Source organism: Scyliorhinus torazame, chromosome 10 (assembly GCF_047496885.1).
Source record: "Scyliorhinus torazame isolate Kashiwa2021f chromosome 10, sScyTor2.1, whole genome shotgun sequence".
NCBI classification, from domain to species: Eukaryota; Metazoa; Chordata; class Chondrichthyes; order Carcharhiniformes; family Scyliorhinidae; genus Scyliorhinus; species Scyliorhinus torazame.
Window position 1 is genome coordinate 55,280,041 of NC_092716.1, and position 24,947 is coordinate 55,304,987.

Consider the following 24,947-nt stretch of genomic DNA (forward strand, 5'->3'; position numbering starts at 1 on the left):
GTCGATGGCGAGGGTAAACCTCCTACCAGCGAGGTAGTGTGTCCAGTGCCGCACTGCTTCCACAATGGCTTGGGCTTCCTTTTCGACTGAGCATGTCGAATTTCGGAGGTGGTAAGGATTCGTGAACAAAACGCTACTGGCCTGCCTGCCTGATTGAGGGTAGCGGCGAGGGCAACCTCTGATGCGTCACTCTCCACCTGGAAGGGGACAGACTGCTTCTGGTGGCGACTGGTTTGCAGTCGGCGGTGAGATTTGCGAAGAGCGGGGGAGGGTCGACCTTTAGGGTCCCGAGGCTACATATGGTGAGTGGGGGTAGGGGCTTGCCGAACTCCAGGATTAGGCTCCTGAGGTTACATTGGAAATCCAGTACCAATAGAAGAGGAGCGCAGAGGTCGGGGAATACATATAATTTAAAATTGGCATACTCGGCGCCCTGTATTGCGAGGGTTGCGGTAGTGCACCCCCGGACCTGCACCGAGTGCAACCTGGAGGCGAGGGAGATGGTTTGATGCGCCGGGAAGATTGGGAGCGAGCAGCGTCTTACCATATCTGGATGAATGAAGCTCTCTGTGCTCCCGGAGTCGAAGAGGCAGGGCGTTTCATGTCCGTTTACCCGGACGGTCATCATAGAGCTCCGAAGTTGTTTGCGTCGCGACTGGTCAAGGGTGACCGCGCTGAGTTGCGGGTAGCCGGCGTGGTCGCCTTTTCTCCCGCAGTCGTTGCAGTTCGCGTTCCGGGCCGGGCAGGGCTGCCGAGGGTGTTGAGGCTGGCGGCAGAAATAACAGGGTAGCCCCCCATGGTGGGCGGGCAGCCGCGCGGCACAGGCCTGGGGTATTCTTTGGTCGGGGGTCCACGAGGGGGTCGCATGATCGGACGGGAACGCGTTAAGGCTTTGGAACTCTACTTCCAGAGAGGAGACTAATTTTACCGTCTCTTCCAGGTCTAGGGCACCTTTTTCGAGTAGGCGCTGTCTCACGTAGTTGGACCTGACTCCAGCCACGTAGGTGTCCCGGATGGTGAGGTCCATATGTTGATTGGCCATAATGGTCTGGTAATTGCAGCTTTGTGCAAGGACTTTGAGGTCGCGTAGGTACTCTTCCAGCGATTCCCCAGGACAATGGCGGCGAGTGGTGAGGAGATGCCTCGCGTATACCTCGTTCACGGGCCTTACATAGAGGCGCTCTAGCATTGTGAGGGCGTCTGCGTAGGTGGAGGCTTCCTCGAGTTCAACAGAGATTCAATGGCTCACCCGTGCGTGGAGGAGATTCAGCTTCTATTTGTCGGTGATGGAAGGCGAGGAGGAGGCGGCGAGGTAGGCCTTGAAACAGCGGAGCCAGTGCGAAAAAATCTCTTTCGCCTCCGCGGCCTGCGGATCGAGTTCCAGTCGGTCAGGTTTGAGGGCCGATTCCATAGTGGCGTTGTAGCTGATTAAATTGATGCAACCATCAATTCACACAAAACCAGGAGTGGAAGTAAACTGTGGCTTTAAACAACTAGAACAGTGCCTGCCTGTGACTGATCTGTTAGTGGGAGCCGCCTATAGGGCGACTACTCTTTATACCTCCCATCAAGGGGTGGAGCCAGTGGCGTGTCCCACACAGGCCCCAGTATGCTACATCATAGGTAATACCTTACAATGGTCCATAGTTGGAGCCCACATGGGCAACAGCGTAATACAGATATGCACATGTGAATTGTTACAGCAATACATTCACCACAGACCTATACTGTGGCACGCTACTCGTCCGCACAATCCACTTTAAGGATGGGCGTGTGTGTTGGTGAAAGTGAGGAGGCATGGTTATGCATGGTGATGATGCCCACTCGATACGTGGACTCCGGGCAGTTGTCCTCTGGATCAGTGATGGGATCCGGTTCCAAGTCCAGCAGCCCTTGCTGCACACTTCAAACTTGTTTTCGTTGGACCTGGCACCGCTGGCCCCCTGGTGGAGGTGCAGATCTGGAGCAGCATAATGGCCAAGCTTCTTGAGGTTGAGACATCGCCTGCCTCAGCATTGCTGCTTTAAATGGGCGGTGCCGCAGTTGGGGCACGTCATTACGTCGACGTCGTGACATTCGGCGCGTCATCGCGCCTGCGCAGTGTGGTCATCCGCCGCTCGCACCTGCGCAGTGTAGTCTTCGGCCGTTTCGTTTTCCCGACCGTGGTGCACATGCGTGGGAGCCCTGGAAAAGCGCGCGAAAAGGCCACCTTCATCGATGCTCAGGCCCCGCATTCGGGCGATGGCCTGTACACTTTCAGCCTCGTGGGAGGCGAGTTGGACCTGCTCTGCCTGAATATCGACTTTTGGCCTGTTCGGGGACTTTGCATGTCTCGATGGCCGCTGGCAAGGTCATATTTTTTATTTTTAGGAGCGGCTGGACGGAGTGGACGCCAAACACGATCTGATCCCTGATGAGGGAGTCAGCGGTGGCACTGTAGTTGCAGGATTGTGCTAGAATGCGAAGCTGAGTAAGAAAAGACTGAAAAGGCTCGTCCTTACCCTGAAGTGCTGCTGGAATACGTAACGCTCGAAGCTTTCGTTTGTCTTGACCTCGCAGTGACTTTCAAATTTTGTGAGGACAGTCTGGAACTTTGCCTTGTCCTCACCGTCGGAGAAAATGAGCAAATTGAAGATTTGGATGACCTGGTCCCCTGCAGTAGACAGCAGCAGGGTGATTTTTCGCGCATCGGAGGCACTTTCGAGGCCCGAGACCTCAAGGTATAGGCTGAATTTTTGCTTGACGGCCCGTCAGTTGGCGCCAAGGTTCCCAGAGATGCGGAGCTGCGAAGGTGCCTGGACCTTTTCCATGCCACAGGAAGGCAGTTGCTGGTCTTCAGAGAATTTTCAAAGGTAAATTACTTAGAGGCAGTAGCCACTTCTGGTATCATGTCGTGTTGTTCACCCTGGGGTAACACGGATTGCACACAATGCAATTAACTGATCAAGTATACACCAAACGAAGGCGTTGGTTCAGTAAATGATTTATTGAACTTCAGCAACAAAACACACAGCTGCTTGTGGGTTGACTCTCTACTACCCTAAGTAAACTAAAGCTAACTTTCTAGACCAGGCTAGCTCTGATCCACGTGTTGGAGGTGTTGAATGATTTGTACACCCTGACTATCACTATAGCTACCACCAGTGGAAAGAGGCAGAGTGCTGATACCTCGTGTGTTTTATAGGTGTAAGTCCCCCACTGGTGTCCTGTCTTGTGATTGGTCGTGTTCTGTTCTGTACATTGATTGGCTCACCTGGGTGTCTGTTACTGCCTGCTTTTACCTCATCATGTGCATGGGTGCATATTATGACTGGGGTTTCCAGGTATCTGCTGCTCTTGTCGTTTTAGATAGTAGTGATTGTGGGTTTGGAAGGTGTTGTCTAAGGAACCTTGGTGAGTTACTGCAATGCATCTTGTAGATGGTACACATGGCTGCCACTATTCCTCGGTCGTGGAGGGTTTGAATGTTTGTGGAAGGGGGAAGCAATCAAGCGGGCTGCTTTGCCCTGGATGGTGTCAAGCTTCTTGAGTGTTGTTGGAGCTGCATTCACCCGGACAAGTGGAGAGTATTCCATTACACTCCTGACTTGTAGATGGTGGACAGGCTTTGGAGGGCCAGGAGGTGAATTACTTGCCATAGGATTCCTAGCCTTTGACCTGCCCTGGTGGCCACAGTATTAATGTGGCTAGTCCAGTTCAGTTTCTGATCAATGGTAAGCCCCAGGATGTTGATTGTGGAGGATTCAGCGATGGTAATGCCATTGAATATCATGGTGGTTAGATCCTCTCTTTTAGGCGATGATCGTTGCCTGGCACTTGTGTTGTGCAAATGTAACTTGCCACTTGTCAACCCAAACCTGGATATTGTCCAGGTCTTGCTGAATTTGGACATGGACTGCTTCATTATCTAAAGAGCCATGAATGGTGCTGAACATTGTGCAGTCATTTGTGAACATCTCCACTTCAGACCTTATGATGGAATGGAGGTCATTGATGAAGCAACTGAAGATGGTTGGGCCTAGGACACTACCCTGAGGAACTCCTGCAGTGATGTCCTGGAGTTGAGATAATTGAATTCCAATCATCACAACCAACTTCCTTTGTGGCAGGTATGATTCCAATCAGCGGAGAGTTTTCACCATGATTTCCATTGACTCCAGTTTTACTCGGGCTCCTTGATGCCATATTCAGTCAAATGCTACCTTGATGTCAAGGGCAGTCACTCATCTCACCTATGGCATTCAGCTCTTTTGTCCATGTTTTAACCAAGGCTGTAATGAGGTCAGGAGCTGAGGAGTGACCCTGGCGGAACCCAAACTGAGCGTCCGTGAGCAGGTTATTGTTGAGAAAGTGCTGTTTGGTAGCACTGTTGATGACTCCTTCTATCACTTTGCTAAAGCAAAAGGGACCAATTGCAGATGAATGTTCATTGACTTGAATGACGAACATCCAAATACTGGACTTTATCACTGCCAGATGGGAAGTGATGGAAAATCTTTTTGCTGTTTATTAATCCATTTGGAACCAAACATGCCTATGTACCCTCATCTGGGTGAACTTACGTATATATGTATCCTGTATGCGTAAAACTGTGCTTTTGTTGTTTTGGTTCGCTACTGATGTTTTGCTGAATACAGTAATCTCCCCAATCTAAAGCTCAAGTTGTTTCCCCATTTCTTTGAATTTAGCCATTTTAAAGTCACATGTTCAGCTCCTGGTCTTTGGTATTTCAGAATCTTAGATCATTCTGTGGTCACATTCTCCGAAGGGTGCCATGATTTAATAATGTGCATGTTGTCTGGGTCATATGTGACTACCAGGTCGAGATGAGCTTCTCAGATGCATTGGGTCATGAAGCATGCCTGCAGTGTAATTAACAACTCCCGGACTCTAAACCGTTGGGGTTTTTACACTTTCTGCTCGCTTTCTTGAAGTTGTCCATTGGAATGAGCATGTTGCCTGCCATATTGCATTCCCCTCCTCTGTACATGTCCAGGGCATGATCAGAATCATCTAAAAGTTTTTAAAAATTCGTTCATGGGTCCTGGGCGTCGCAGGCTGTGCCGGCATTTATTGCCCATCCTTAATTGCCCTTGAGGGGCAATTAAGAGTCGACCAAGTTGCTGTGGGACTGGAGTCACATGTAGGCCAGACCAGGTAAGGATGGTAGAATTCCTTCCATAAAGGACATTAGTGATTAGTGACAATCGACAATGATTACATGGTCATCATTCGACATTTAATTCCAGGGACTGGATTCTCCGATTTGCAGATTAAGTGCTGATGGCGGTGTGGGAACAGTGGCGTTTTACGCCAGAAAAAACGGTGCAAGAGCTGCACCGATCCTCCGTCTGGTGGGGGGCTAGCAGCCGTGCAGCGTCCGGCTTTACCTGCAGATACGGTCGGAGAATTGCCGGGTCCATGGCCGCGTATGCGCACGGCAGCGGCCTGCAGCGCCCGTGTCGTGCCACATGGAGGCGGCCTGCCAAAATCTGCCCCCCTGTAACCAGCCTCGCCACCCTTGGCCCACTCGCACCAATCACCCCCAGCCCCCGATGAAGGCCCCGCTGCCAGCGAAACGCCCCCCCTCCCGACTGTGGTGGCGCTGGACTTAGTCCGCAGCCGCCGCACCGGGTTCACGAAAAAAAGGATAAGTGTTCCATGCCGTAGGCAACGCGGGCCATAAAATGCAGAGCATGTGGGAGAGCCTCAGGTAATGTTGTGGGCCGTCCCAACGGTTTGTGGCGTGCTCTTGAGTACACCGCTTTCGAGAAGCGGAGCATCCCAGAAGTGACGCCACCGCCGATTTCGGTGCAAACAGGACTCTCCAGCCGATTGCCGAACATGATTTTGGTGTCGGCGGCCGGAGAATCCGGCCCCAGATTTTTATTGTATTCAAGTATCACCATCTGCAGTGGTGGGATTTGAACCTTGGACCCGAGAGTACTCTGGGTCCCTGGATTACTAGTTCAGTAGCAGTACCACAATGCCACCGCCTTCCCTAGAGTCTCATTATCACACTTATAGGATTTTTTTGTGAAATTGGTCCACCCCCCAGTTGCCTGACTTGCAACGTGAGAAACTTGGCACACCTTACAGCGTTGCCATTTAAAGGGCTGATCCAATACATACGTGTTAGTTGCTGGCTTTTCATTGTGGGGTCCTAGCTAACCTCTGGGCATTTTATGCTTGGATTCTGCATCCTACAATTGATTTCTGACCATTTACGAAGATTTCTCTGATGCTGGGCTCCCTTTCTCTGCTGTCAAAGCAGTTTACTGCAGTCCTGGGCAGTCTGATTGTCCTGAATTTGAGATTGGGGTGAGAGAATTGGTGGCAGAAAAACAGCATTCCGTCACCCTGTGAAAGCACAGCAGGACTGAACGCCACTCTCCTGGCACTCTCCACCCTGTGCAGGAACAGAGTGCATGAGCGATATGTGGCTCTGGAGGTCCTGTCAACACTGGCCACCAGATGCAAAATAGTTGCCATCTTAGTTTCCATAACAATAGTGTGAGTTGTCTGGAGAGGATCCATGATGGTGGACACCAGTGTTCTATTCTTGTTATGTGCCAATGGCTACGATGATAGACAGAATGGTTTCCGGGCTCCAAGGAAAGTCCTGCCACAAGTTACATGTGGATCCCTCATTCATCTGAGCCTTAGCATCCAAACTCACTGCCCAGAGCACTGAGCATTTCCTAGTGTATGCCAATCGCTCCTGTTTGGTAGCCGAGGCTCTCATAGCCTATATGAGACCCTTGTACCAAAGCTAGTATCTGACTTTACTGTGCAGCAAGCTGGCAACTACAGTGTCCACTTCCACAACCTTTCCTTTCTCCAGTGTCTGAGCTGGTGTTAGGGACAGTTTGATGGATGTTGATGCTGGAGGAGGGCCAGCCTCTCCTTCGTGAAGTGACAGAGGTGCCTATACATCTTTAGTACCTGAAAAGAAAGAGATGGAAAAGGTTGGAAGGGAGAACAAAAAGAGAAGGGTTTGGTGAAAGTAGATGCAGATTGTCATTGTTATAGAACCATAGAATTCCTTCAGTGCAGAAGGAGGCCATTCAGCCCATCGAATCTGTACCGACCCTCTAAAAGAGCACCCACTTCCCCGCTCTATCCCCGTAACTTACACATCCTTGGACACTAATGGGCAATTCAGCATAGCCAATCCAGCAAACCTGCACATCTTTGGACTGTGGGAGGAATCTGGAGCACCCAGAGGAAACCCAAGCAGACACAGGGAGAACGTGCAGACTCCGCGCAAACAGTTACCCAAGAGTGGATTTGAACCGGGATCCCTGGCACTGTGAGGCAGCAGTGCTAACCACTGTGCCACCGTGCTGCCCTCAAGGTGAGGTAAAAGGCTGAAGCAAGAAAGAGGATAATTAAACAAACCCTTGGCAGCATCTTCTTCCTTGTTGCACTCATCATGGCCAAGACTCTCACTCTGCCTATGGTGGCCAGCAGGATGATTCCCACTCTTAGTAAAGGCAAGCGGACTTGTTTTCCTCCAGCTGCAGCTTTCAGTCACACATTGTACAAGATTTTACTCCTACAAGAAACAGAGAATTGTATTTACGTGATTCTTGTTTTGAGAAAGTACTTCTGAGGGTGAATGTTTGTAAGTAGTGCATAAAATGTGAGATGTGGGGAAGAGAGGATTGCAATAACAGCGAAAATAAAAGGTGCAGAGTCTGAGGAGAAGTTGATGCAGTGAAGTGTGGTGTAGTAATTGTAGGAAGGTGAGGTGAAGTGGGGCAGGGAAGTATTGTGAGTCATAGGTTGAAGGTTTGAGTAGTGAGTGAGAGAGCAGGATTGTTACCTCGATAACTCTGCTGAGGTCACTGAATGTTTTCTTTGCATTGCAGTCATGTCCTGGAGGCTAGTCTGTCAATGACCACCTCAACAACCTCTTCCCACTGGCAACAGAGTTGTTGTCTGGAGGGCTTTTTACCAGTGGGGGATTGCAATCCCCCTCTTGCCTCGACTTGGGTCTCCAATTCTCGAAGAAGAAAGTGGGAGCCCAATCCACAGGTCTTGCAGACACTGAGGGAAACAGATAGTGGGATCTGCTGGTCCCACTCAATGGTGGGATTTACTGGTGCCGCCTGATGGCTGGCTCACCGCATTTTCCGGCCCTGCCCAACCGTGATGGAGGAGGAAAATCCCAGCCAGAGTCAACGTCTCATGTCCAATATGTTTTGGTTCCGAAGAATATTGGACTCAAGATGTTAACGTTATTTCTCTCCACAGATCCTGCCAGACCGGCTGAGTTTTTCTGGCACTTTCTGTTTTTATCTGTGTGAGCAGTGAGACTAGTGTATGTTGAAGCGGCAGATGTACAGTTTGAGATATATGTCCCCCCTCCAGCCCAGCAAAGTAGCCATGCATCAGGGTTGTATTAATGATTTGATGTGTGAAGGATTGTCCTTGTCAAGGAGTGCAACTATAAATTTCAGCTTGACTGTGCAGCCTGGTGGCATATGAGGTCACATGAGATGCAATGAAAGATGTGTAGGCTTTGCATAGGTGAGCAGGAAATGTGGAACTAGTTGGCAGGCAACACTTAATGATCTACAATCCTGCGCTAAGTACCCGGTATACATTACTATGAAGTAGTCCTAGCTCGCTTGATTCCTGAAAGTGTGCCACCTTCTCCTGTGGGGTTACTCTTCATAGTTGTTGTGCTTGGTACTGTCTCATGCCTGGCATGGCCTACTAGCGTCCTCTAAGGAGAGCACACTGGAAGCTCAAAAAGAATGCCAGTGCTCACGGACCCATCAGTCACAGCATTTGCCCATCACCAAACTGGGGAAACAGATGTTGTTCTACTCTGCTCATGTTTCCAGATTTATTTTGCCAGAAGCCTTTTTTTGTCTGAAACAATTTGTTCAAAAAATAAAATGCACATTTTATATTTTACAGTTTTTTGAAAAAAATAAATGTTAATTTGACCTTTTGGAATGATATGTAAATAATATTTTTTATTTTATTTGACCAATTCCATTTAAATTTCTCATCTGCCCTACAAGGGCTCCAGTTTCACATGAGTTTTCACCCCCCCCCCCCCACACACACACGCCCCAGTCCCCACCCCTCACTTTGGAGAACTCATGCCCACATGAGAACATTTGGGTGCTTACCTGTATTATGTCTCATTTTACAAAGTCACAGTCGGATGAAAGTGTTGCCTATTGGCTTCCTCCTGGGAAATCATGGGAGCTGCCTACAGTTTCCTGATCTGTGCTCCCAGTGGGTGAGACTATGCTGCAGGAGTGCACACTCATAAAATTGGCCTCATTATATAAATGACCTGACCTCGTAGAAGGGGTTTGCTATTTTTGGCAAGCAATGGGGTACAGCAATTCGGTCAACCTCAGTGACCTACCATATTAGCTGGAAGAGGCTGCATTATTTTCCTACCCTCCTCAGTGCTTGTGATTCAGCATCATACAACAGCACAACAGCAGTTGGATATCAGTCAGGCATATCAATAGATTCACTTTGTTCAGTGCTCAGATTTAGTCTGAAATAGTCAGGAATCAGGAGCAACTCCACAGTAACTGTTCAGATCTGGCATTCCAGTTTATTTGGGCTTCAGCCTTTTGAAGCGTTGTCCCTGAAAATCGAAGCTTGAAGCCGAGACAAGACATCAAAACACAAATTATTTGAGGCTAGACTATAATAAGTGTTTGTTGAATTAATTTTTGTTACTTCTGTCCATTATACAAAACTCTGCACATGGGTAACTCATTCTTTTATATGGCATTGTCATTTGTGCTACAGAATGATGATGGGCAGGTTGAAACAGTGATATGTCTTTCACACAATGAAAGTGCTTTTTCTGCCTTCATGAAAAAGAGAGGTAAGATTTACTATCATTTGGACTTGAACACCCTAGTCTTCAAAAGAGCCGACAACGTGTTTCAAGTGGAGCAAGGTAAGAACTTTAGGATATGCCCTAAATTCTAAATCTATTAGACACTAAAATAAAAGCAAAATACTGAGAATGCTGGAATCTGAAATAAAAACAGAAAACGCTGGAAATACTCAGCAGGACTGTCAGCCTCTGTGGCAAGAGAATCATAGTTAACAATTCAAGCCCATATGACTCTTCTTCAGACATTGTTAATACGGATATGAAACATAACTCTGTTTCTCTCTCCACAGATCTGTCAGACCTGCTGAGATTTTCAAGCATTTTCTGTATTGTTCGATCAGACAATGGTTTCACTAATGTGAGATGCTTGCAGCCAACAACACCATACAAATGCTGACATTATGGAATAAATAGTGCTGCCTGATACTCCCGGCTGCTGAATTGGATTTGTGTACAATGCGAAAAGTAAGTTCAAAACACCTGACGTTGTCTCTTTAAAGGCTTGTTAGACCTTTAATGAAATGTCTTAAAACATGCCAATGTTGCACAGCTGCATCTAACATGTATATTGAACTCCATCTGATGATCCACCATTCGGGGAGGATTCCAGTGTATCACTAGGCATTGGCTGATAAATCCATTCTGTAGCCAGAAATGAGCGGCGGTATCTACCGGTTGCGTTGCGCTCAAGAAGCGGCGCAACACAATCTGTAGATGCCGGGAGATCCCACTAATATGATCTACCCGGCTTGCCACATCTCGCGAGATCTAACACGATCCTGCAAGCATTACGATGTGAATCCCACTCATTGTGGGCAGGATCATTTCTGACAAGTCTGTACATTATAGTGCGACAGCTAGTCTCACTCTAATATACGTTTCCGAGATCTAACCAAGGAATGGGATCCAACCCCCTCGCCTTGGAGACCTCGGGCAAGTGCCATTCAGTGCTGATCTCCACAAATGGGGCCCAGATGAAACGTCACCCGAGGGGGCCTCCCAGAGGATTGGAGCATCCCAGATGCTTGCCCTCTTGGCACGGTGATACCCTGGCACTGCTGGTGCTACCTGGGCATCCTGACACCCTGGAGGTGCCACCTTGGTGTCAGCCTGGCACTGCCAAGGTGTACAGGTGGTGCTGGCAGGGGCGGGGACAGACTGGCACTGTCAAAATGCCAAGTTGATTTTTTTATGCACAGCAGTGATCAGGCCGGGAGTACCTTGCGCGGGTGCGGTGCACCAGGGGCCCCCTTATTGTGAGTTGGGGCTTGGAGGGGTTGTTTAGGTGTCGTGTCGGTGGCTCGTGAGATCAGGATGCCATTTAATAATAGCGTTCTGATCTCTCGCTGAACTGAGGAGCTCCACCAATTGATGCAAAAGGGGGCTAAGTGCGGCCTCGCTGGGGAGTTCCCCGCTGAGGGCCCCAATCTACCCAGATGGGCTTTAGAAAGCGGGGTGTTTTTGATGCTCCGGGTACCAAGAAACACTCAACTAATCTTGCGTGCCGAGGGACTCTGTCCCCATTTGGGTAGATTGGCCCGAGGTATGGAACACACTTAGAGAGCAGTAAGTTCGAAAACCACAACCATTCACTGTGAAAGCAATAGTCTACTACGAGCGGGTTATTTTATGTCCTCAGCAGATAATTTAGATCTTTACTCTAGTGCATTTCCAACATCCAGCAGAAACACTTTAGAAGATGAGGCAGTTCAATTTTCCAACTGGTCCCGGATCCTGTGCTTCTTATCATGCACCTGTGAAAAGCACTTGTACAGTACCTCAAAGGGTCGAGGTGGAGCTTACAGGGTGGTCTCAGCTTAGTTTGAAGGTCTGAGGTAGTCAGGAGCATGGGACATTTGGTGAGCATTCATTCTGGAAAGAGATTGATTCCTTCATCTTCCTTAAATTTCAACTGGATCTGCTATCTCTGTCCCCAGGTGATTGGTACAATATGCATTTTGTTGACCTTTAACGGATGACATCACCCCATCCCCCTGTCTTGATACACGCATGCGCACACATAAGCAGCATTCAAGTTGCCTCACCTTTTCTGTTTGTTTATTTGCTCATGGGATATGGGCTTCGCTGGCTTGACCAGCATTTATTGTCCATCCCCCCTTGAGAAAGTGGTGGTGAGCTGCCTCCTTGAACTGCTGCAATCCAAATGATGTAGGAACACCCATAGGATCCTCGGAAAGCCAATGGTGTTAGACACTCTGTGCAGAACGCCTGCTCTGCCATTATTCTGGCAACAAAGTGAAACTTGAATTTTCAAAATGCCAAAATAGTTTGGCCTGGCTGCTGTACAGGAACTGCTTTCAGCGTCAAAAATTAGCCAACCTTGAGGAGAAAAATCAAGAGTGCTGCTAATGTCCTGAGTACATAATGCCTTGTGGGTAAATTGGGATTTTCTCATTTGATATTCAGACATTTCCTACAACAAGTTGCACATTCCAGAGCTGGATAAATAAATTTTGTGATATCGGAAGCTTCTTGGGAAGCATTGAGTGATTATTACAAATGCATCATTGTGGTAAACCACTGTTAGTGTATTATATGTATTGTGGTAAACTGTTACTATACTACATATATTGTGGTAAACCACTGCCTGATGGCTCCGCCTCTCCTCGGGCTCAGTATAAAGGTGGCTGACCTCCGGCCCTGCCCCAGTTCGGGATCAGTGGCCAGGAGGCTTTCTGTTTAGCTTATTAAAGCCACAGTTTCGTTCACTACTCGTCTTGTGTTAATTGATGGCACATCAATTTAATAAGCTAAACTTTTAAGATGAATTCATCACTCAAGCCTGATCGCCTGGAGCTGGACCCACAAGCAGCCGACGCCACTGCGACATTCGAGCACTGGCTAAGCTGCTTCGAAGCTTACCTCGGATCCTCCACCGACGACGTCACCGACCTCCAAAAGCTTCAAATACTCAATGCACGGGTGAGCCCACAAGTTTTCCTTCCGATCAGAGATGCCCCCTCGTATACGGAGGCATAATGCTGCTGAAGGGACAGGAGGTAAAGGCAGTAAACGAGGTGTACGCCAGGCACCTCCTTCCCACGAGGCGACAACGCCCCGGAGAATCACAAGCCGAATTCCTGCGTGCCTTGCGGGTACTCGGCCGGAACTGTGCTTGCCAGGCGGTATCGGCTGTCCAACACACGGAGCTGCTGATCAGGGACGCCTATGTCGCGGGCATTAGATCAAACTACATCCGCCAGTGCTTGCTAGAAGGGGGTACAGTCGGCCTCCCAGAGACAGTGCAGTTCTCGAACTCGCAGGAAGTGGCTTTCCAGAACATGGAGGCCTACACCTCCGACCAGGCGGCACACTCGCGGGCGCCGCTATCACTCGACTCGAGTGCGGCGCAAGCCTGTGCCACGCAGCAGCCCGCCAACGCCGGAAGCCCGAAATGCTACTTTTGCGGCCAGGGTAAGCACCCCAGATAACGCTGCCCTGCACGGAACGCAATTTGCAACGGGCGTGGGAGGAAGGGCCACTTCGCCAAAGTCTGCTGGGCCCGACCTGTCCCTAAAGTTCCTAGGCCCAGCAGCGTCGCCTGTTGTATGTCGGGACCCCCCCCCCCCGATCTGCCGCGCCACCCGCCATGTGCGACCCGTGGGCGCCATCTCCGCTGCCATCTGCCATGTGCGACGCGTGGGGGACGCCATCTTCGCCACCATCTTTTATTCTACGGCCCACCCACCACCTTCCGAAGCTCGCCTCCATCACACTCGCCCAGTCTCGACCTCATCATCTCATGAAATTCACGATGACCGTCCGGATCAATGGGCACGGGTCGGCCTGCCTCTTCGACTCCGGGAGCACAGACAGCTTTATCCACCCAGATACGGTAAGGCGTTGCTCCCTCCCAATTTTAACCATGACCCAGAAATTCTCCCTGGCTTCCAGATCACATTCCGTAGAAATCTGGGGGTACTGTGTCACGACCCTTTCGGTACAGGGCGTAGAGTACACTAACTTTAAGCTCTACGTCCTCCCCCATCTCTGCGCAGCCCTATTACTGGGGCTCGACTTTCAGTGCCACCTCCAAAGCCTTACCTTATAGTTCGGTGGACCCCTGCACCCCCCTCACCATCTGTAGCCTCGCAACCCTTAAGGTCGCCCCACCCTCGCTCTTCACTAACCTCACCCCGGACTGTAAGCCCATCGCCACTAGGAGCAGACGATACAGTGCCCGGGACAGGGCCTTTATCAGGTCGGAGGTCCAGCGACTCCTACGAGAGGGGATCATTGAGGCTAGTACTAGACCCTGGAGAGCCCAAGTGGTGGCCGTCAAGACTGGGGAGAAGCACCGGATGGTCATCGACTACAGTCAGACGATCAACCGGTACACGCACCTCGATGCGTACCCACTCCCCCGCATATCTGACATGGTCAATCAGATTGCGCAGTATCGAGTCTTCTCCACAGTTGACTTGAAGTCCGCGTACCACCAGCTCCCTATCTGCCTGGAGGACTGCCAATACACTGCCTTCGAGGCAGATGGCCACCTCTACCACTTCCTCAGGGTTCCCTTCGGCATCACCAATGGGGTCTCGGTCTTCCAGCGAGAAATGGACCGAATGGTTGACCAGTACGGGCTGCGGGCCACGTTCCCGTACCTAGATAATGTCACCACCTGCGGCCATGACTAGCAGGACCATGACGCTAACCTCCAACATTTCCTCCACACCGCTAAGCTCCTTAACCTCACATACAATAAAGAGAAATGCGTTTTCCGCACAACCCGCCTAGCCATCCCAGGCTACGTTGTGGAAAACGGAGTCCTAGGGCCTGACCCCGACCACATGCTTCCCCTCCCACACTGCCCCAAGGCCCTGAAGAGATGCCTGGGATTCTCTTATTATGCCAGTCTGTCCCCAATTAGGCGGACAAGGCCTGTCCACTCATTAAATCCACCATTTTTCCCCTGACGGCTCAAGCCCGCCAGGCCTTCAACCACATCAAGGCAGATATTGCCAAAGCAGCGATGAACGCTGTGGATGGGTACATTCCGTTCCAGGTGGAGAGCGATGCGTCGGACGTTGCCCTGTACGTGACCCTCAACCAGGCGGGCAGACCCGTGGCTTTCTTCTCCCGTACCCTCCATGCCTCTGAAATTCGACACTCCTCCGTCAAAAAGGAAGCCCAAGCCATTGTGGAAGCTGTACGACATTGGCGGCATTACCTGGCCGGCAGGCGATTCACTCTCCTCACTGACCAACGGTCGGTTGCTTCATGTTTAATAATACACAGCGGGGCAAGATCAAGAACGACAAGATTCTGAGGTGGAGGATCGAACACTCCACCTACAATTACAATATCTGTTACCGACCTGGGAAGCTCAATGAGCCCCCAGATGCCCTATCCCGCGGTACATGTGCCAGCGCACAAGTAGACCGACTTCGGGCCCTCCACAATGACCTCTGTCACCCGGGGGTCACCCGTTTTTTTCATTTTATCAAGGCTCGCAACCTGCCTTACTCCATCGAGGAGGTCAGGACCATGACCAGGGACTGCCAGGTCTGCGCGGAGTGCAAACCGCACTTCTATCGGCCCGACAGAGCACACCTGGTAAAGGCCTCCCGCCCCTTTGAACGCCTCAGCATGGACTTCATAGGGCGCCACCCCTCCACTGACCGTAACGTGTACTTCCTCAACGTTTTTGACGAGTACTCACGATTCCCCTTTGCCCCTTTGCCATCCCATGCCCTGACATGACCTCTGCCACCGTCATCAAGGCCCTGCACAGTCTCTTCACCTTGTTGGGTTTCCCCACCTACATCCATAGCGATCGGGGTTCCTCCTTCATGAGTGACGAGTTGCGTCAGTTCCTGCTTAGCAAGGGCATCGCCTCAAGCAGGACGACCAGCTACAACCCCCAGGGAAACGGACAGGTGGAGAGGGAGAACACGACGGTTTGGAAGGCCGTCCTGCTGGCTCTATGGTCTAGAAGTCTCCCAGTCTCCCGCTGGCAGGGGGTCCTTCCCAATGCGCTCCACTCCATCCAGTCGCTCCTGTGCACTGCCACCAATGTGACTCCTCACGAACGTATGTTGCCTTCCCTAGGAAGTCCACTTCAGGGGTCTCGCTCCCGTCCTGGCTGACAGTCCCAGGGCCCGTCCTCCTCTGGAAGCATGCGAGGAGTCATGAATCGGATCCCCTCGTTGAGAAGTCCTGCTCCTCCATGCCAATCCACAATATGCCTACGTGGCACATCATGACGGGCGGCAGGACACAGTCTCCCTCTGGGATTTGGCACCTGCAGGTTCCCCAGCGACCATCGCCACCACCCCCGCTCCTACACCGCCACCCCCTCCACCGACTCAACTACTGGGCAAAGAAGAAGACAACACGCTCCTGGACGCGCAGGTCTCGACACCAGTGCACACACCACAGCCGTGACTGAGGCGATCACGGCGGAAGGTCAAAGCCCCCGACAGACTCGACCTTTAAGTCCACTTCACCCCTGCTGGACTCTTTTTTAACAGGGGGTGAATGTGGTAAATCACTGTTCGTGTATTATATGTATTGTGATAAACTGTTACTGTACGACATGAATTGTGGTAAACCACTGCCTGATGGCTCCGCCTGTGGCTCCTCCCCCCGGGCTCAGTATGAAGGTGGCTAACGTCCGGCCCTGCCCCAGTTCGGGAACAGTGGCCAGGAGGCTTTCTGTTTAGCTTATTAAAACCACAGTTCCGTTCACTACTCGTCTTGGTTAATTGATGGAACATCAATCATTTTATGTTGCCACTAACAAAACCATATTTGAGAATTGTATGTTGCATTTTAGCTAACAGAAAATGAATTGCAGCTCTTTCTTATGGAAATAATAATCAGACCCCCTGCTTCTTGTCCTGGATTTTGATTTAACACTGCAGTAACATTTAGGTGGAATTGGTTGTTCTCATTGTACGCTGTTTGCTCTCTGATCACTCAGCAGGCCTGTTCCAAACATCAGTATATTGTACACATCACTGATGCCATGTAGTCAGGACTGGCTGAACAGCAGTTTGTTTATTTGCTGGGGTGTAGTAAATATTAGAATAAAATAAAGAGTGCAGCTGTATCTCTGTTAGCTGTCTTTGTACCTCCTCAGCAACTAAATGACAGCTCAAGTAAAGAGCAAAGGGTCCCTCCTTTGCCAAGTAAATTTAGCCTTGGGAAGGATGAACATCATATAACTCTTGATCTGAGATTGTTGATGCCAGTCAATAAATCAGTCAGATTTTAATTATCAGACGCATGACAGGGAGCTGTGACAGGCTGCAGTCCACAGGAGAGCATTCTTTTAGAGGTTCTGTACAATGGAACAGTGCACTGAAGAAAACCAGGGACTCAAAACAAGCCCATAAGCATTGAACTGCTTTTAAACTTCAAGCCTTTTTTTTCTAGCTTGGGATTTTAAATAGTCAGAGAAACTTTCAGAACTGCTTCTGAAACAAATAGCTTCAAAGGAGGCACGGTTCAAAGCTCGACAGGAACAGTCAGAAATGAAAGATGAATTGCAAATATCACACAAAGGGTCTCTTCTTTATTCACTGTGTAAACATTCAGAAATGATGCAAATGAACAATCAGTTTCTCCAAATGCAAAGGGACACATGAGAAAGAGCTAATTTTACACCATTGACTCTTTAACCTTTTTGTATCAGTGGAATTAGCAGCTGATTAATCAGCCTTGATTAGCATTTATTCCAATCTGCATTGTGGGTGCATTGTGTTTTTCCAGAATTTAGCAGTTTATAATACATTAAACTGCCAGTCCGTCAAGATGACAGGGTCATAGCTTTTCTTTATGGACTTTGAAATTAATAACACAGTTACGTTCCAACATGCCCTCGCCACCACTGTGGAAGCTGCCTGTTTAATTGTAGAGGTGGCCTCTCATGGCCAAATGTTCTCGGTGTTTAGTAGGTTTGAAAATATGGCTGTTAGAAGAGAAACTGACAGATGGCTGACAAGGCATTTTCAGTCATAACACACCAGTAAAACTTTAGCTCGCAAGATTTAGCACTTTTGCATTCTGCTAAGGGAACCGCAGTCATGTGCCAATTTTATTTTTTAACTTCTAAACTGACGTTTTTGCAAGCTAATCATAAACAGGCTTTATTGATTATGATTTTAAAAATTGAATGTGCCAGTCTCATTAGGTGGAAGCATTTTTAACAAAGAAAAAATGCTGCTCAGATAAACAAGCTGCTTGAGCGCTGTGCTCGCAGATACACGTCCATCAAGATTTAATGTGTTATCGTGCACACACCATTACTGCAAGATTTTCCACTGTTTTGCCAAGTGTTCCTAAATAACAGTTTCATCATGAATCTGACAGCAGCCATAAAAATTTCGAAGCATTCCATATCAATGGTCCTCTTTGTCTGAAGTTATTAAAACATTAAATTTTTATTCTTCATTTGTATTCTGTTATGCAAAATAAGCTCTTTGATAAGATGTGTCTTCTTAATTGGGCCCTTGATGCTTCTTGGATCAGAGTTGTCAGATTAGCTGGAAAAGCAGCTTCACTATTGAGCCAACACTATGCCAAGAGACCAATAGCTTTGTAACAACGATATTAACTTAGTGGGGCCAAATGGAGGGCAGGATGAGGCTCAGGTGAGAGTTTGCATCTGTGCATGTGTTCTGCTCAAGCAGTTTTATCCTAGCATCAGCGCCAATGACGAAAATGGGTTTGTTTGTTGTTCAGTGTGCAGCTGTGGATTCGGCTACGTGGGACTTTCAGTGATTGAGTCTAAAAAATTAAACACTGCTCAAGTCAGCATGTCATTGAAATCTAACTGTTGGGCACTGCATCATGTAGCCTCCTTATGGCCACAAAACGGGATTTTAATTTGCAGCTGCCCTGACCTGTCTTTCCTCACAAACTCCATCCTGTCCTGGCACTGGCGCTGAGTGAGATTAGTGGGCTGATGTTTCACTTGTCATTGACCAGCCTCGATTGGCTACCAAGGCAGTTCAGGCATTAATTATAACCATACCAACTGTTCTTGACAGAAAATAGTGGAGGACAATATTGTGCAGTAAACAGGGGTGTATTTAAAATATTCTAGAGGTCTTTTCCCCTTATGCCTTTGTGTCTCTGTGTGGATCATCTGCAGGACTCACTTACAAATATCCTTGTGTATATTTAATTTTAATGTTAACAGAACAAATGCTTATCATTTCATGTTAAAATCCTGCAACAATAATGAGTGTTATTTACAATGCTAGAAATAGACATCGTCTGGTGATATTCATCCGAACATACTGTAGTCACATTTTATCCACATGAGGATATAAAACCAGAGTAGCCCAATGATATTGCACATTTCACTTACATTGACACCCTAAAGAGGAGCAATAGGGTGGGCAAAGTCTTTGTGGGGAAGCCTAGCCAGTAGGTTACCGCCTACTCTTTACAATTTGTGTCATGTGATGTTTATTATCCATGAGAATATGTGACCACGACAGCAACAGGGCAGTATTTTTCTAACACTGCACCAGAGCCTCAGATGCCAATATTCCACGTGGGTTTGCCTTTGGATCTGCTGTAACATTAGTGGAAGGGCTGTGGACGTGCTGGAAAAATTGCCATTGTTTCTGTTCTGTTCCCCACTGCCCTTGCACAAAAGATACAAGTCTCTGAATGGGTTTTAGAACCTTGAACCACTATCTTCTAAGCTGACCAGCACCATAGATGCATTTCTTGGTTGCTTTTAACTGAACCCTAACATTAGGTGGCCACTTGTGTGACTACAAGAAGCACATAGTCCAAGGCTGGATCACACCACGGTATTTGGTATTAATCCACAGCTGTTTTTTGGGAAGATGTTTGAAACGGTGGAGGCAAAAGACTAAAGAATAAAGAAAGAATGGTGAAGGGAATCCCAAAGATGAAATTGAAAGGAAAAATCTTTAAAACCAAAGCTATCGTGGCATTTTCTGTACTAAAAATGCTGGCCTTTGACTGAAAAATACCACCAGGCGCAATTATGATTGGCTATGTAGCAGAGAAAGTGGAAGTGTTCCCTTTGGTATTTTTAGGTCTGCTCATTGTTTCTGGAGAGCTAATATAGTTTCTGTTTTGTTACCAGGTAACATATAACCACTGTTCTAAATGGAATCCTGATTTCAATTCAGAATTCAAATGTTGAACGTTGCAGTCCAGGAATTGCAGCTGAAGTCTGTACTTCAGGCTGCTTTCAAACTTTAACAGTTGCAGGTTTTACCAACAGTACTTGTGGACATCTGTGGTTTCTGACCTCATAGCACTGCAATTTTGTAGTTGATTGCTTTTATTACTGTGAAAATTAAAATAAATAATTACATATTAAAATGTATGGCCATTTTCATTGTTAGTGAATTAGGCTATTTTGAATTTGTAATTAAAACAAGGTTGCACACTATGTTGAACATAAAATTTAGTTGACAAATTCATTAAAAATGAACAGTAATGACATTTCACTGCAATATTTTGAGTACTCTGCATTTATGAAGCCAAAACAATTTCACTCCTCAGTATTATTTCCCTTATTGTAACCTGTTGGAATTTGGTAGACTTGCCTGAGGGCTTACTTATCAAGTAAATAGAAGCTAGAGAAATGGGGTGCATTATGGAATTTATAATAACCCAACATTATACAATCTCAAGTGCCATCAAAAGGTCATTCAAGGGACAGTACTGCTGTTTGACTCTGAATTAGCATAAAAACATGGACACAATTCTGCAAATGACTTACACGGGTACCAGAGTCCATTCTGATAATATCACCATTGTCAGACTATATACCTGGATCTCATTCAAAGAAACCGTGTTAAAAGGAGACAAGTAATATAACTGCCATGCAGGCTACTTCCCTGCCAAAATATGTCAGCATGTGTCAGGCTCATCACTGTAATGATTCTGCGGGTAGAGTAAAATGAGACAATTATGCTAACTTCAGGTGAAAATTTAAACTACATCCAGCAGTACAGACGGCAAAAGAGAAAATGGTGCAATTTAAATATCCAGGTTTTTGAATATTTTAGAGGTTTATAAGTTAACACCAGGTACATTTTTATGAATTGATTCCTCAGTCTGATTTATAAAAATATATATTTTAAGAAGGTTTCAACTAGTGTTGGGTCAACTGGGCTAAATGCAGGTCTTAGGCATCGTCTTCCAAATATTTGTTTATTAGATTTGGAGTTGGTAATAGCAGGCATGAAGGTAATGTCATCGATTGGAGCATTATGTTTAGAACACAAGACATAAGACATTGCAGTCAATTGTAAATGTGAAAAGAACTCCAAAAATATAAATACAACTTAAATAGTTAATTTACATTGTGTTTTGCCCATAAATGCAGAGCAACATCCTGAAGACTTGTGCTGAATTGTGAAGCAATCATTAATATAGAGATGGTGATTGTCTACAGTAATTGTAGTCCACTTCTGTAATGATTGACATATTTTCCTTTCCCTTCTGATTTGTTCCATTATTCTGTGAATAGTTTGAACCGCTAAATCTCCGGATTCAATAGCCTGAAGCAGCTCACGCTTCAACTCGGTAGAGATTGAGCCAAAAGATGGGAGAAGGAGATTGAGGGCAATGGTCTTCACACCAATATTCTCTTTGTCCATCCTGGGAAACTATGAAGTAGATGAAAAGAGCTAAAGTTGATCTGGATTGTACATCACCTGAGTCAGAACAATACTGTTGTTTAAACTATGTGGCCTAGAAATCCATCATGTTTTTCTAGCTGCTAAATGACTTTCTCAGCCTTCAACGTAGCGGGCAGGTAAAGTGGTGTGAAATGCCCACACCTGAAACAGGTGCTCAGGACTTTCCGTATGTAAAGCAGGAATGATCTGATGCCCACACTGCAGTGTTGGTTTGCCTTGAGGCAAATGGTGCCAGCTGTTTCAGGAAATCCAGGTCCACATGTGGCCTCTGAGCCCATATTTAAAGAACATTGACTACCTTCCCACTGAGCATCACCCCCACTTCCCCAATCCTCACCACCAACCATCTGATCCTCACCACGAACGTCTCAACACCGATCGTAAACTCTAAATTCAATCAAACCTGATCATCAACAAACACCCACCATCACCTTCATTCAGGCCTCAATTGTCACCTCCCATGATTATCACCACACCCTGCTGATTGTCACCCTTAGATTTTCACCACTACCCCTTCCCGATCCCCAATATTTATTTTCTGCATGCCCTTCATACCAGCCCCAACCCTCCCCCCCGCTCCGCCCTTTCTGACCCACCATCTCACTTCATCAGCGGGGTATGCTGCTGGTGTTGCAGAGCTCCAGCTTTGATCCTGATTTGGCCCGCTGCCTGGTATGGTTTGTGGGGTACCAGCCTGAAGATATTGAGGCCTGAACCTCAGTATCATCAGACTGTGGGCCAAATCAAGGACTGAGCTGTGCACCTATTTCTTGCCCCCATAACTGGGCTGATATTCATATATATGCTGCACTATCTGTTCAACCAAGAAACACAGTGGCTTACTTGCCTTTTTCGCAACTCCATCACCTTTCATAGCAATGGCTTATTCAAACTAAACTGAAAAGTTATTCTTGGAATTCTCTGACAACACAATCCTTCTGGTTGGCTCAGTGTTCTCCCTACCAATGCCTTTTGCTGCATATTCTGTGATAGATATATCCATTTCATTAGTTTCAGCAGATTCCAGTCGATAATTTGTGACAGATGCAGTCAGCTAGGTAATTAAGACTGGAAGAAATACAGAGCAGGGTGGGTGAGCTATGGGCACGTGGCTAAGAAAGATGGTGTAATGAACATCAATTTGAGCTATCAAACAGAAGCATCTGTGTTCCTTTTTTAACAGCAATGTTAATCACTGCAGCTTATCGGGGTTGGGGGGGGGAAGGGGACGAAACAAGATCAAGAAGGATGAGGGGGCACTGGAAGAGCTATTAAAATTGTATTCATTTTTGATTTTTTCAAGCATCCTTTAAAAGAAAAAGGGAACATTTTGTTCTGATTTAAAAATAATACAAGTACATTAATAAAAGTCCCTGCAACAAAATTGTACTCTCCATGTCCAATGCAATGACCTACCATATGCAAACACATTTGGTTCGAAATTACCGTTGGCGATGTTATCATACAAATGCTTAATGTTCTCTATCAACATCCTCTCTTTGCTATTTTAATAGAGGCATTAGCCAATTTGTCTTCCATTGGTTCACATCCCCATTACAATTTTCAATATTTGTACAATAGCATCACCGTTTGCAGACACATGTCTGTCTATATACATAGATAGTTTCAGCAGAGGCTCTGTGGGTAAATACACTGTGTGATATTGCACTGGACTGTGTAGAAAAGGAAGGTGCCAGATTTAGCCCTTGATCTGGCTGAGATCAGCTGAACTGGCAGTAGGGATGTTGTAATTATCGTCACTGTCCCTGATTTAGGGAGGATAGAGTTCAGCGAGGGCTCCATTATGTCACAGCTATCCAACGATCACTGCTGGGAATTTACCCTCAACATCAACAACGGGTTATAGGTATCCACTGCCACCCATGCAGCACAGCTTGCCTAAAGACCTGCATGAGAGGATGGGAGAACATTGGGGACAAGAACAGAGGTAAAACATTAAAAAAGATAAATGTTTTCCATTTGGCACATTATGGCTCACTGTTGACCAGAAGAGATTTCAGATTTAGGTTTGATGAAATGTATCCTTTTTTCTTGTGAAATCACAGGAAACGGAGTGTACAAAGGCACTGATGGCATAATGGCGCCTGGTATTAGAGCAGCAATTTGTGACTGTGTGAGAGAATAACATCGAAGTTCAATTGTTGTGCAATGCCTTCTGCTGCAACACAAGATAAAGCTGCTGAGCAAAGAGAAGCTTCTTTATTTTAATGTCAAGGGCAAATTAGTTCACAAACCCTCAGCAACCTGCTCTCGTCCACTTCCTTATAGTTGGCCGGGTGAGATGCATGGCAGCAGGCTATCTAAACCCTCTCTGTGAACCACAGAAGGTGCATGGAGGCTTCAGATTGGGGAAAATACTCAGGGGGAAGTAGAGCCGCATGTATTTATAGGATGTGGACTTAGAAAATAATCATCGTGGCAGGAAGAAGCAGGACCGCTTCCAGATGTTTTGGATATCATCAAGATATGTACATGTGAGAAGGATGTCAGTGTAGCCACTACATGCAAATCTAATGACTGGGAGCTTAAGTTAGAACAAAAAGCTGTGCAAAGTTGACAAAGTACTGTTAAGGCCTTTGACAAATTAAGTAAAATGTGCCTGTTCAGTACATCCATGAATTTAAAAGATGCGGCAAAAACCTGGAATTGAATTTACTTGCTTATGAGTTCTGTCATTTCATTATGGGTCCTAATATGGAGAATATCGATGCCAAACAAGTTTTATATATGACTCCCTAGATATTCTGGTTTTATAAGGTCATGTAGTATAAAATCAGAATGCTGTGTGCAAATTAGCTACAACCATAGATATTCATGGAGTGGTCATGGTTTAATGTAATAGAATTCAGTCAGCCTTTTAATAACCTAAATAATGATCTTGATTGAATAAAACATTCTCTCTTCTAAATATAGGTCATTATCACATGGAATCTCTTGAAGCAGTTTTGTGGAGAAAAAATAATGCACAAAACTATTCCCATTGCATTTAAATTACTGATGATTGGTGTCATTCAGTAATTTGCACCAGAACGTTGGTGAAACAGTCCCAGTGTGAATATTCACTTGAGGCATAGATGAATAGTTAACAAACCTGCCCTAGGATGAACTAGGGACACGCTCTGAATTGAACCTAATTAGGCTTATTTGGAAACTTTTGGCATGTGTTGTGGTGGGGGTGGGGATGGGCGGGGTTGAAACGTGGTCATCAAGTAAGGTCGTATTAATAGATCTATAAACGAATAGGCAGCCACTGCATAGAAACATAGGAACAAAATCATGCTATACATTCCCTTAAACTACCATTCAGTCAGATCATGACTGATCTGTACCTTAACTTAATCCACTTGCCTACTTTTGACTTAATACCCTTA

The 24,947-nt window shown here is 46.9% G+C and overlaps 1 long non-coding RNA gene across 1 annotated transcript in view; it reads left to right on the forward strand.

Annotated features, from left to right (window-relative positions):
* LOC140384818 (uncharacterized) overlaps positions 1 to 24,947 on the forward strand; it is a 206,830-nt gene that overhangs the window by 67,574 nt on the left and 114,309 nt on the right. The window contains exon 2 of the long non-coding RNA XR_011933147.1: positions 10,177 to 10,351. This is a non-coding gene — a long non-coding RNA (uncharacterized lncRNA). The remainder of the gene's footprint in view (positions 1 to 10,176; positions 10,352 to 24,947) is intronic.